At 48.6% G+C, this 12841-nt stretch overlaps 1 long non-coding RNA gene across 1 annotated transcript in view; it reads left to right on the plus strand.

The window, feature by feature from the left end:
* Positions 1-11970, plus strand: part of LOC108177686 (uncharacterized) — a 45061-nt gene extending 33091 nt beyond the window's left edge. The window contains exon 3 of the long non-coding RNA XR_011390517.1: positions 10634-11970. This is a non-coding gene — a long non-coding RNA (uncharacterized lncRNA). The remainder of the gene's footprint in view (positions 1-10633) is intronic.
* The last annotated feature ends 871 nt before the right edge of the window (positions 11971-12841 follow it).

Raw genomic sequence — 12841 nt, forward strand, 5'->3', positions numbered from 1 at the left:
CCTCAACAGGCCAGTATCAATCGATGTGATAAACAATTCCTAGGCAACTGAAATAACCTACTGTTAGCCAATCAGTTATTTTTCTATTGTTCTGTCCTCACCTTACAACAAAAGTAAGTTTGGAAAGACCAATCTGCTTTTTGTTCCTTGTTTCTGCTTTCTCCAGCCTTTCTCTTTCTCTAAATGCAAGCTTTTCTGCTCAGCCCTCAGAACACATGCCATGAATATGTATGGAATGAAGCATTACCCAATCAAAAACAGGGGCAGGGGGCAAGCATTTGAGCCATCACCCACCGCCTCCCAGGATGGGCATTAGCAGCAAGCTGGATCAGAGGCAGAGGCAGGACTCCATTCCAGGTACTCAGATGTGGGATGTGGGCATGCCAAGTGGTGGTGTAATTGCACCCCACTCCCCTCCCCGGGGTGTCATTGTCCAAGCTCCAACATCTCTCCCTGTTGAAATCATCAAAGTGGGGCTGCTGAGGTTGATCTTCTGGTGATCACAGGAGTGACTGCAATGCTGTGTCCCATCCAAGGATTGCATTCCGCAATATTGCCCTTTAACTGTCTGTAGAAGCTGAAACACAGTTGAGCAAATTTCTGTGATGTCCACTTTGCTGCTTCTGCTTCAGTCTCTTCTTCACCTTCCACTTATTCCATAGGTGACTCAACCTGTTCTTCCAATGCCTCCTTTTTAACTCTTCTCAATGACCTTCACTGTGTTCTACTTCTTTATCATACATGTTGGTAAATCCTTCTCCACCAAGTTGTCTTGCTGAGTGAATGCTTTTCCTGACTTCTCCATTGATTTCCAGGAAGCCTTTTAAAATCATTCATGAGGAACCAGTGCTGTGACATAGCAGGTTAAGCCGATGCCTGAGACATAGGCATCCCATATGGGAGCAAGTTCAAGTCCCAGCTGCTTTATTTCTGATCCAGCTCCTTGCTTGTCTGGGAAAGCAGCAGAGGATGGACAAGTGCTTGGGCCCTTGCACCCACATGGTGGACTTGGAAGTTTCTGGTTTTAATTCATCCATGGTAGCTTTGATGTACATTATTGCATAACCAATAATGAATGATATCCAGTGCTGCATTATGTCCATATTAGGGTATGTGGGAGGTAGGCAGTTTGATCTAGCAGTTAAGACACTGTTTGTGGTGCCTATATCCCATATTGGGGTGCCTGGGTTCATGTCCTGGCTCTGGCTTCTGATTCCAGCTTCCCACTAGAGTGCACAATAGAAGGCAGCAGGTGACGGCCCCAGTGTTGGGTCCCTGCCATGCATGCTGAAGATTTGGATTGGATTCTTGACTCCTGGCCTTGGCCTCGTTTGGTCCCAGCTGTTGCAGGTATTTGGGGAGTGAACCAGGAGTTTGGAGCTCCCTGTCTCTCTCTCTCTCTCTTAAATAAATAAAGTTAAGGGGCCAGCATTGTGGCACAGTGGGTGAAGCCACCACACGTGACTTGAGCATCCTGTGTGGATGCTAGCTCAAGTCCTGTCTGCTATACTTCTGATCCAGCTCCCTGCTAATGTGCATGGGGAAGTAGCAGAGGATGGCCCACGTGCTTGGGAGACCTGGAAGAAGCTCCAGGCTCCTGACTTCGGCCTGGCCCAGCTCCAACCTTTGCGGCCATTTGGGGAATGAACCAGCAGATGGAAGATCTCTCTTTCTCTCTCTGTCTCTCTGTAATTCAGCCTTTCAAATAAATAAATCTTAAAAATAAATAAATAAAAATAAAAGTTAAACAGACAAACAACAGGTGCATGTATGTGGGCTTAACAAACCAAAGGCTGTCCTGACCAAGAGCTAAAATAATGAAGTTGCATTTAGAATTAAGAATTTAGCCCTGGGGCCGGCACTGTGGCATAGGAAGTAAAGCCACCACCTGCAATGTTGGCGTCCCATATGGGCATCAGTTCACGTCCCAGCTGTTCCAGTTCCAATCCAGTTCCCTGCTAATACACCTGAGAAAGGCAGTGGAAGGTGGCCCAAGGGTCTTGGCCATTGTCATCCATGTTGGAGACCTGAAAGAAGCTCCTGGCTTTGGCTTAACCCAACCCTGACCATTGAGGCCATCTGGGAAGTAAACCAGCAGAAAGAAGATCTCTCTATGTCTCTCCTTCCTCTCTGACCTCTTTCAAAAAATATATATATATAACAAAGAAATATATATATATATATAAAACAAAAGAATACAGCCTGCAGAGCACGCAGTACCCAGTGGTTAAGATGCCCTGTTGGGGTGGGCATTGTAGCACAACAGATCAAGCCACAGCTTGGGATGCCTGCAGGACCAAATCCTGGCTTCTCTGCTTCCAATTCAGCTCCCTGCTAAGGCATCCTGGGAGAGAGGCAGCAGATGATGGCCCCAGTACTTGGATCCCTACCACCATGGGAGAGAATAGGATGGAACTCCTGGCTTCTGGCTTCAGCCTGGCCCAGCCTAATGGCTGCAGGCATTTGGGGATTAAATCAGTGAATGGAAGATCTGTGTGTGTGTGTGTGTGTGCGCGTGCACACACAGGCCTTTTAAATAAATAAATCTGTTTAAAAAAAAGATTCCCTTCTCCCACATGGGAGTACCTGGGTTTGGGTTTGACTCCCAGTTCCAGCCCCTGACTCTTGGGTTCCTGCCACCGAAATGGGAGTCCTGGATTGTGTTTCCAGGTCCTGGCTTCAGCCTTAGTCCATCCCCAGCCATTGTAGGTGCTTGGAAAATAACCCAGTGGATGGGCGCTCCATCTGACTGTCACTTTCTCGCTCTACCTCTCAAATATGTAAATAAGAACTTACGAATTTTTTGTTTCTGGAAATTTTCATTTAATATTTTCAGACTGCCATTACGGGGTAACTAAACACCTCATAAAGCAACACCACAGATAAGGGCCACTACTGGGTTTGTTCCAGCAGATAAGGGGCTGCCTCTCTTGCTGCACCAAGCTACAAAAGATAAGCCACAAAGGGCCAAGGGGATCAGCTTGTGAACCTGAGAAAGCCACCCGCAGAGACTCCAGAATGACTCAGAAGGTCCTTGAAGGGGTGACTGGTTGTGTAAATCTGGTGGGTAAGCAACAAAGGGCAGTGTCTGGTGATTGTTACCCTGCCCCAGCCCCTCCTCCCAGGCAGGTGTGGCAGGCGTGGCTGGTGGCGGTGTGAAGCACAATTCCCATGGAGACTGGTAGAGCTGCTTGTGGTTAGGGTACCTGGACACTTTCCAGGGGGTTGGGGCTGTCAGCAGTTTCAAAAGAATCAGTTTCCAGGTCTTCCATCTCCCCGAAACCAATGTGCCAATGTGCCTTAACAGCGTTTGCAGCCCCAAATTTCTTTTCTCATCTCATTTTCTCAAATACTGTCTTCCCACTCTACCAAAAAAAAAAAAAAAAAAAAAAAAAAAAAGGAAGCGGGGGAGCGGGGGACAGTCATTCAGTGCAATGGTTAAGAGGTTAAGATGCCTGCATCCTATATTGGAGTGACTGCGTTCAAGTCCCAGTTCTGACAATGTGCAGCCTGGGAAGCGGCAGGTGACAGCTTGTTGCAGGCATCTGGGAAATGAACCAGTGAATGGGAGCTCCCTCCCAGTCTGTCTATGTCTCTCACTTTTTCTCTCTCATCTTTGCCTTTTGAAGAAATTAAATGAATAAAAAAATTTTTTTAAAGATTTATTTTATTTATTTGACAGGTAGAGTTGCAGAGAGGTAGAGACAGAGAGAGAGGTCTTCAATCCGTTGGTTCACTCCCCAGATGGCTGCAACGGCCAGAGCTGCACCGATCCAAAGCCCGGAGCCAGGAGCTTTTTTCAGGTCTCCCATGCAGGTGCAGGGGCCCAAAGACTTGGGCCATCTTCTACTGCTATCCCAGGCCATAGCAGAGAGCTGGATCGGAAGAGGAGCAGCCAGGACTCAAACCAGTGCCCATACGGGATGCCGGCACTTCAGGCCAAGGTGTTAACCCGCTGAGCTACAGCGCCAGCCCCTGAATAAAAATTTTTTTGAAAAGAAAAAAAAGTTTACCTCTTACCCTTCCCTAATCCTGCTAAATGTGAGTGCTGGGGCCCAAGGATTTAGGCCATCTTCTACTGCTTTCCCAGGCCGTAACAGAGAGCTGGATCAGAAGAGGAGCAGCTGTCCGGCGCTGCAGCTCAATAGGCTAATCCTTCACCTGCGGCTCCGGCACACCGGGTTCTAGTCCCGGTCGGGGCGCCAGATTCTGTCCCGGTTGCTCCTCTTCCAGGCCAGCTCTCTGCTGTGGCCAGGGAGTGCAGCGGAGGATGGCCCAAGTGCTTGGGCCCTGCACCCCATGGGAGACCAGGAGAAGCACCTGGCTCCTGCCTTCGGATCAGTGCAATGTGCCTGCCGCAGCGGCCATTGGAGGGTGAACCAACAGTAAAGGAAGACCTTTCTCTCTCTCTCTCTCTCTCTCTCATTGTCCACTCTGCCTGTCCAAAAAAAAAAAAAAAAAAAAAAAAATTAAAAAAAAAAAGGAGGAGCAGCTGGGACTCAAAGAGGCTTAACTTACTGCACCACAGTGTCAGCCCCCCAGCTCTTTAAACTTCAATGAAAATTGTTAGTTGCGAATTTCTTTTCTTCCCTTTTTTATTTACTTTTTTTTTGTTAAAGAGAACAGATTTAATATAGTCCCTAGATACAATTCTAATTATAATCATACTTCCTCTTTATTTTTAAAATTTTTAAATTAATTTTATTTTGTATCTTCATAACTATTTGTGTGTGAGAGTAGGGGGGTCAAGGCTAGTTGTTATTTTTTTTTTAAGATTTATTTGTTTATTTGAAAGACAGAGTTACAGAGAGGCAGAGGCAGAGAGTGAGAGAGAGAGAGAGAGAGAGAGGTCTTCCATCCACTGGTTCACTCCCCAAATGGCCACAACTGCCAGAGCTGGGACAGGAGCTTCTTCCGGGTCTCCTACATGAATGCAGGGGCCCAAGGACAAGGTCCATCTTCTACTGCTTTCCCAGGCCATAGCAGAGAACTGGATCAGAAATGGAGCAGCCAGGACCCAAACCAGTGTCCATATGGGATGCTGGCGCTACAGGTGGCAGCTTTACCCACTACGCCACAGCACCAGCCCCTACAGTGAATCTTTTATATTCTCTCTCTATATATTAACTACCACAGATCTGAGAAAACGTGATATTTGTCTTTTTGATTCTGGTTTATTTCATTAAGCATAATGGCCTCCAGTTACAAGTTTAAAATGTATCAGGGAATTCATGGTTTTTCAAAAAACACAAGAGCAAAAATGTGTGAAGACTGACGCTGCAGGCCACGGCATCTCCAGAGGAGGGCCAGAGTGACCACACTGCACTTGCCTTCCGCCCGGCAGGGCTCCGGGCAGTGTCTCCACGCTTCCTCTGTAAAGATTTATTTATGTATTTATTTGAAAAGCAGAGCTACAGTGAAAGAAGGAGAGACAGATAGAGAGGGATCTTCCATCCACAGGTTCACTCCCCAAATGGCTGCAATGACCCAGGCTGGGCCAGGCGAAAGCCAGGAGCCAGGAGCTTCCACACACTTGGGCCGTCTTCTGATGCTTTTCCCAGGCCATAAGCAGGGAGCTGGATCAGAAGCCGAGCAGCTGGGACTCAAACCTGCACCCATATGGGATGCCGGCGCTGCAGGCTGTAGCTTGACCTGCTACACCACAGCACGCTCCCCCTCCACGCTTCCTCTTTAAACGATTCCTCCCCTTGCTCAGGAATGAGAGCAGGTGACTCCCATTGGCATCACACACCCTCAAGCCAGGATGCTGAGCCTGACTCAATCCCTGACACCTCTCTCTACCTGAGCAGCCTTGGGCCAAGTACTTAACCTCTGTGTGCTTCAGCTCCCTAACTTCTAAAAATGGGAACAATAGATGCCCACAGTGCAGTTGAATGTATGTAAATTGCCTTTAAAAGTCCCTGGCAATGGAAGCCATCATTGCATGCTTGATTATGCATGTAACTACAAGGTACGAATGAGAGCCAGGGCAGTCAGGCCAGACGGCAGAGGGCAGCTGATCCACTTGACTGGCCAGTGGCACAGGAGAGCCCTGGAATGCTGGCAGTTAGCCGCTCACCTTTGCCTTTCCAGGCAGGGACTCAGCTTGTCTGGGCTGTGACATCTCCTCCGCAGGCCTTGCGAACGTCCCTGCCTTCCGGGTTCGGTTCAGCACTGTCCTGTAACTGTCCACCAAGGTCTCTCCTTTCCTCGGGCCTGGGCTTCCCCTGGCAGAGAAGAAGAGAGCGGTACTCTTTGTTGTTGTTCCTTAAATGCTAAAAAAAAACACCTCGGTTTCTAAGAATCTCACAAACCCTTCCATCAGTCATTCTGCAGCAGGATGTCAAAGACCCGTTTCTCTGTCCCTGTGTTTGGGTCTCCCAGGCTGGCCTCGTCCCGCTGCAACAAAGACCTGAGGTTAGGCTGCGGGGAGGGCGGCGGGCGCTGAGAGGATCTCCCTGTGGTTCAAAAACAAGCACGTTTACACGTTTCTGCCTGTGGCCTGAAGCGTTGGTTGGGAATTGGAATATATGTTTTCAGTTTACACCGATCTGCTCCCTGGGGAGACCCGGCTCCCACGGAGAATCCGTGCTACCCACTGCATGGACCTTCGCCTGCCGCTTTACACGCACGCGCTTCCCTGCGCGCACAGACCGCTCACTCCCAGCGCCGCGCCGCGGGGTCTGCTTGCTTATGTGGGTGCCCGAGAAGCAGGTGGGGGTGGTGGTGGTGAGGGGAATGGGGAAATGGGAGTGGTGCTGGGGGAGGAAACAGTGCCAGGACGCACGTAGTTTCCAAGTCAGCAGAAGAAAGGCAGTGGACGGGTCAGAGGCTGAAGGCCGGGAGGGTGGGACAGGGCCCGCTGGACGGCCGTCTCCAGGGGGCTTCTGTGGTCACTTCTGCGGCGTTCTCCTCCTGGCTCTGCGTTCTTCCGCTTGCTCCCGTTCTGAGCTCTCCTGATGTCTCTCTTCCATGCTTGCCCGCCTTGCTGCCCTCCGTCTTTTAGGTGGTTCACACGGATTGCGAGGAGAGAGGCCTTATTTATCATCTAACTCACTGTCGTTCAAGTTTCCCAGCCCGACACACTGTAGGAAGTACGTTCACCCATGACCCAGTACCTGCACGTATGAAGTTGTGAAGCAAAACTGACCGGAAGCCATTGCTTTGTGCTCAGCTCTTGCACCAGGCCCCAACAGGCAGTGCTAAAAACCAAAATGGAGTCACTCAGGCTACAAGTTACCAAACTGTTTATCTGACTTTCAGAGAAATCAGAGTAAGAGAGATAACCTCCACGTACTGCAAACAGGCCTGTTCCAGTGGGCCTGATAATGGAGTTAATCTTACACAAAAGTAACCTGAAATAACTTGATGGCAGCTAAGCAGTGATTTGCCTGTTGTTCTGTCTGTCTGTCCCCACCTTACAAGGCAAGCCGCTGAAATAACCAATCTTCCTTGTCTTCTATCTCTGTTTCTTCGCTGTCTGTGAAGCCCACCTCTTCTGCTCAGATTGGGACCCTTACTCTGTTTTATGTGATGGAGTGTTGCTGGATTCTGGAATCACAAGAAAAGCCAATTAAGACTTTAAAACTAATTGTAATTTTGTCTTTTAACAAGCAAAACCTAAACCAAGTTTCATGAAACAATCCTGACCACAATCTATGTACTCTGAATTTAATTTTTTAAAAATATTTATTTATTTGAAAGACAGAGTTACAGAGAGAGGGAGGAGACAGAAAGAGATCTTCCAGCCACTGGTTCACTCCCCAAATGGCTTTAATGGCCAGGACTGGGCCAGGCTGAAGCCAGGAGCCAGGAGCTTCTTCCTGGTCTCCTACATGGGTGCAGGGGCCCAAACACTTGGACCATCTTCTGCTGCTTTCCCAGGTGCATTATCAGGGAGCTGGATCGGAAGTGGAGCAACTGGGACTAGAAACAGTGCCCATGTGGGATGCAGGTGTTGCAGGTAGCTGCTTAGCCCACTGTGCCACAACACCGGCCCCTAAATACTTATTATAAGGCAAATCTTGGGCTGTTTTCTACAGATGAGGGGCGAAAAACATCTCTTGAGAAACGTATGCTCTGGAATGCACCCCTTGCAAGACTCATCAAAGGTTAGAGCCCTGTGAGGAGTTTCAGGCCTACAGGCAAGCAGAGGGGAGAGACGTGGAGAGATCCTTGGGAGGGGGTGCCTGAGCTGTGACCCCAAAAGGAGGCAGGGAGGTGCCAGAACGGCCAAGGCCCTGCCCGTGGATGGTCTGCTGCCTCACTGGCTTAGTGCAGAGAGCTCCTGACCAATTTTAGGGAAATCTGCCAAATATTCATTGGTGTTCAACTGCTGTCTCTGAACTATGCTTGAATTAGAGAAAGGTATCTGTCCACCCCAAGCTGACCAAACCAGTTTCCCAAGTGTCCCTCCATGTGCGGCAGAGAGGCAACCCAGATCTACCTTGTTCATTCTTCGAATTTTGAAATGTACCGTAAGGGAAGTGGGTTGTTTGATTTTACTTTACTTTCTTTGAAATTGACAGACTTGGAAACCCAGCAAGCAGATCTGCTGAATGTGCAAATGTCCCAGTGAGAGGAAACGGAAAACAAACACCAACAGGTCCCAGCAGTGCCGGCCAGCTCCCCCTCCTCCCTCCACCCGCCCGCCCCCACCCCCTGGGGACGGTAGCGAGCTGGGCCTTTGTTTAGATAGGACCCTGGTGCTGAGGCTCAGCTTCTGGCCCCTGGCAAACAAAGCAAAAACAAAACCAGAAAGTCGGGCAGGGCCGGAGCTTGGAAGCTAAAACCAGACCCCTGGAATATCAGATCTCCAACCCAGAAGATCTTAGAATGGGGATGCTAAACAGAAATAAGCCAAAATTTTGTCTTAAGGTCCAATTTGAAGTAAAGCCACTGGGGCATTCTTGGTGATCTTTTGGTTGAAAGCAATCACTTCCTAGACTATGTTAGAAAAATGGAATTAGAAATTGTGACACAATGTGGTAGCTTCATCAACACCCCAGCTTCCCTAAGGACCAGCCAGTTCATTAAGGTAACACTCCATTGTTTGGCTCCCATTTGATCTCAACTAAAAAAATCTGAGGTCTTTCCAGTTGATTTCAACCAGAATCAAATATCATAAGAAAATGCAAATTATGCAGTTGTGTAATTCCAAAGCCTCAAATCAATACAAAGTTGTAGCTCTTAAGACAATAAATGACCCCTATGCAACACCAGGCATGTTACAATCTATCTCACATGTTACAATCCTAGATTTGGTAGTTACCCAGGTATTGAGAAGAAGCAGGAATTGAAACCCGAATGTGTCTCTCTCGATCTGGGATCTTTCCCTTCCACCACAATGCTCTCATGCAGTTACTTGGTTGAAAGCTACAAGATCGTGCTCCAGGCCAGAGAATACCCACAGCATCTCCCTCTCCCTCTCCTCTTTTCTCTCCCTCATCATCCCTTCTTCCTTCTCTGGATGCTCAGTACCCTGCTGCTCTCTCTCCCCTTTCTCAACTCCCTTCCCATCAAATGGCGCTTTCAAAAAGGCACACACTCAGCATTCTAACAGGAAGGATCAGAGCAGGGCTCTCCAGCATGAGTCCCAAGACTTCACTACCCCTCAGGGCCCCTACGCTGGAAGCTCAGAGAGGTATGAATGAAGGCGAGGTATGAATGAAGGCGTGAGACCCACGGCCACCAAATCTCTTTGCTTTTGTCTGGAGTGTGGCAGGGTTGGGTTGCCTTAAGGGAAGAAGAGTCAACTAATTAATAAATGATATTTATCTGGCAGGCTAAAGTCTTGAGAAGCATTAAAGTTCATCTCTGAAAGCTACTTAGTAGTGAAAAGGTTTGGAATTTGCCTTTTAATCTCTGGGAACAAAATCTAAAACCACAGGGATAAACCCTTTAAATAAACATCCAGTACCACTGTGTTTCAGAAAAGGTTATAGATGGAAGGATTGAAGATATGTTGGCTTGATATCTAGATCTGTAACAAGCAACCAATAGTCTATAGTGCTTAAAGAATACTGGTAATGTAGTTTTAATTATTTTTTTTTTGAAAAGCAGACAGAAGGGAGAGTGACAGAGGGACAGAAAGAGCTCTCCCATCCACTGGTTCACTCCCCAAATGCCCACAACAGCTGGGGCTGGGGCTGGGCCAGGCCCACATCAGGAGCCACAAACTTAATCTGTGTCTTCCACATGGGTGGCAGAGACCCAAGTACTTGAGTCATCAGCTGCTGCCTTGCAGGGTGCATTACAGGAAGCTGAACTCCATGAAGCATCTGGGACTTGAACCAGGCTCTGACAGGGGCTGCAAGTGTGCCAAGCGGTGTCGTAGCTGCTGCATCAAATGGCTGCCCCCAATTAATGGATTTTAACAGCAGAGAATCTTGTCACTTGTATTTATTGACCAAATCACTGATCTCTCTGTATAATAGTGATTACCTCAGAGGATGGCCAAGTATGTGGAATGAGAAAATGCATTTAAAGGCTTATACTTCACCTATAATAGCTACTTGCCAAGTGTCATAAAGTTTTTTTAAGGGATGTCTTTCACAGGAACTCATGTCCTCATCCCCCACCTGCCTGCCAATTAATCCCCTTTTATTCACCCTCAGTGAATTGGCTATTTCAGGTGCTGTTGCGAATGCTGAGAAAAAAGAGGAGGGGTAAGTGTTGACTGGGCCCACAGGTTGTGTGTCGGTGCATGCACCCTGAGTGAGGCCCACTGTGAGGCTGGCCACAGCGTGGAAGCCATCTGGGCCTCTGCCACCGAAGGGAGGAAGAGGAAAAGCACAAACAAAGGCCCCGTTCTCCAGAAGCTCACCCTCTGAAGGGGAGCCAGGGGAATGTCCTCTGGTCCCTTTCCATCTGACATGCCACTGTCCCTTGAATGCCTGGAGAAGAAAGAAGACCCACATAAAGCACACTTGCTTCAGCAGCAATCCTGAGTCTCAGTGCTGGGAGGGGAGCGCCCTTTGCGCAGATTCTTTGTGAGTGACTGACAGGTCAAGGAAGACTTTAGGGTGCTCTGCTGTCACCCTCCTGCAAGCATAATCTTTGTCCCTCTAGCCTGTCGCCACCACCACAGAGCTGCCGCATCAGTTGCCCTAAAGACCACAGGGCCACTCCATTATCTAGAGAATGAGCACTTCTTAGCCTCTCCTGGTGAACCTAGCTTATCACCCATTGTTTCCCAACAGGTGCCAGATTGCTGTCCCCTGAACACATCCTGAACTCTTACTGTTTACACCTTGCTTTATTCTCTGCTTCTCCCATGTCCTATTGTCCCCTCCCCATCAGATGCCACTCCTCCCTTTGAAGCCTCCTTGGGTAATCTCCTCCTCATTCCCTCTGCATTCCCTCATCTGAAATTTAGGAATCTTATCATTTTGCTGCCTGAGGTTATGGATCTTTGTAAATTTGTCTTTTCCCAGTTATCAGATTGTAAACTCCTCTGGGGCAAAGGCTTTTATTCCGGCTCTTTCCCTCTCCCAGAGTTTGTTGCTTGGAGTCAGGGCTGGGTTACCACCCACTGTTCTCTCATTTCCCACATTTATTCTCTCAGCAGCACCCTACAGGTAGAATAGAGTTGATCCTTCCTATTCCACTCAGGAGCAGGAAACTGAGGCCTGGAGAATAAAAACAATTAAGCAAGAGGGGGATGGGGCTTGCACTGAGGCTAGGCCTCCCGCCTGCAGTACCAGCATCCCATACGGGCACCAGTCCTATCTGCTCCTCTTTTGATCCAGCCCTCTGCTATGGCCTGACCCAAGTGCTTGAGCCCCTGCAACCCAAGAAAGAGACCTGAAGAAGCTTCTGGCTCCTGGCTTCAGATTGGCCCAGCTCCGGTCATTGTGGCCATTTGGGGAGTGAACAAGTGGATGGAAGACCTTGTCTCTGTCTCTCCCTCTCTCCAACTCTGCCTCAAAAATATAAATAAAATTGTAAAAAAAAAAAAAAAAAAAAAAAGGAGGGTTGAGAGGGGTGCCCCAGAGGCCTACATGGAAACTTCTAGACCAAAGCAAATCTGATGTTGACTCTGCTGCTCACTCTCCTGTGTATTCCCTGCCGTCTGGAAGGCTGTGATGACAGCCCAGAAGGAATCGAACCCTGAATAGCAACTGCAGGTCTCAGGCTGGGCTGAAGCAATACATGACTGTAACTGTCCTGAGAATATGTCAAAGTGTATAGGAAAAGGAGATGCAGCCCCCAGAGAAGTGGACTACAATGTAAAATCATACACAGCTTCAAAATGCAGTGCTTGTCCTCTGAGGATGCCCAGGACAGTTGGCCTCTGCTATTTCCCCTCGTATAAACTGCTTTCCTTGCAAGGCAAGAGCTGGTAAATATAGCAGCTGCATGTCTGATGTAACAGTCTGACCTGACCTCGCAGGGACCTGTCCTTGGCATTGTCCTGTAGAAAGGATGGAGAAAGGAAGAAAAGAGAGAAAGTACATCCCCTGCTACATGTTTAAGAGAAACTCCTTCCCAGCCCCGGTGAGGGCCGGGGATCACTCATGAGTACAAAGAACACAGATACACACAGGAAGAATGCTAGCGACCTGTCAGCTCCCTGGCATTTGGCTGTCTCTAGCAGGCTGGCCCGAGCCAGGGCCAGTCAACACCATTCACAGAAGCCAAGGTGGCCATATGCCTTGTGCTGGAAACCACGAGCAGCTCAATTTCCTGTCCTGCCTGCCTCAGTATGCAGCGGGCCTGCCGAAAATCATTTGTAGGTTACTGAATCCTAATTTCTCTGCCTTCTCTCCAGAGGCGCTTTTCTCTTAAAGGAACAGCTTCAGGATAGCCATGATGAAGCTTCAGGTCAGAAATGCCCTGG

Source organism: Oryctolagus cuniculus, chromosome 7 (assembly GCF_964237555.1).
Source record: "Oryctolagus cuniculus chromosome 7, mOryCun1.1, whole genome shotgun sequence".
NCBI classification, from domain to species: Eukaryota; Metazoa; Chordata; class Mammalia; order Lagomorpha; family Leporidae; genus Oryctolagus; species Oryctolagus cuniculus.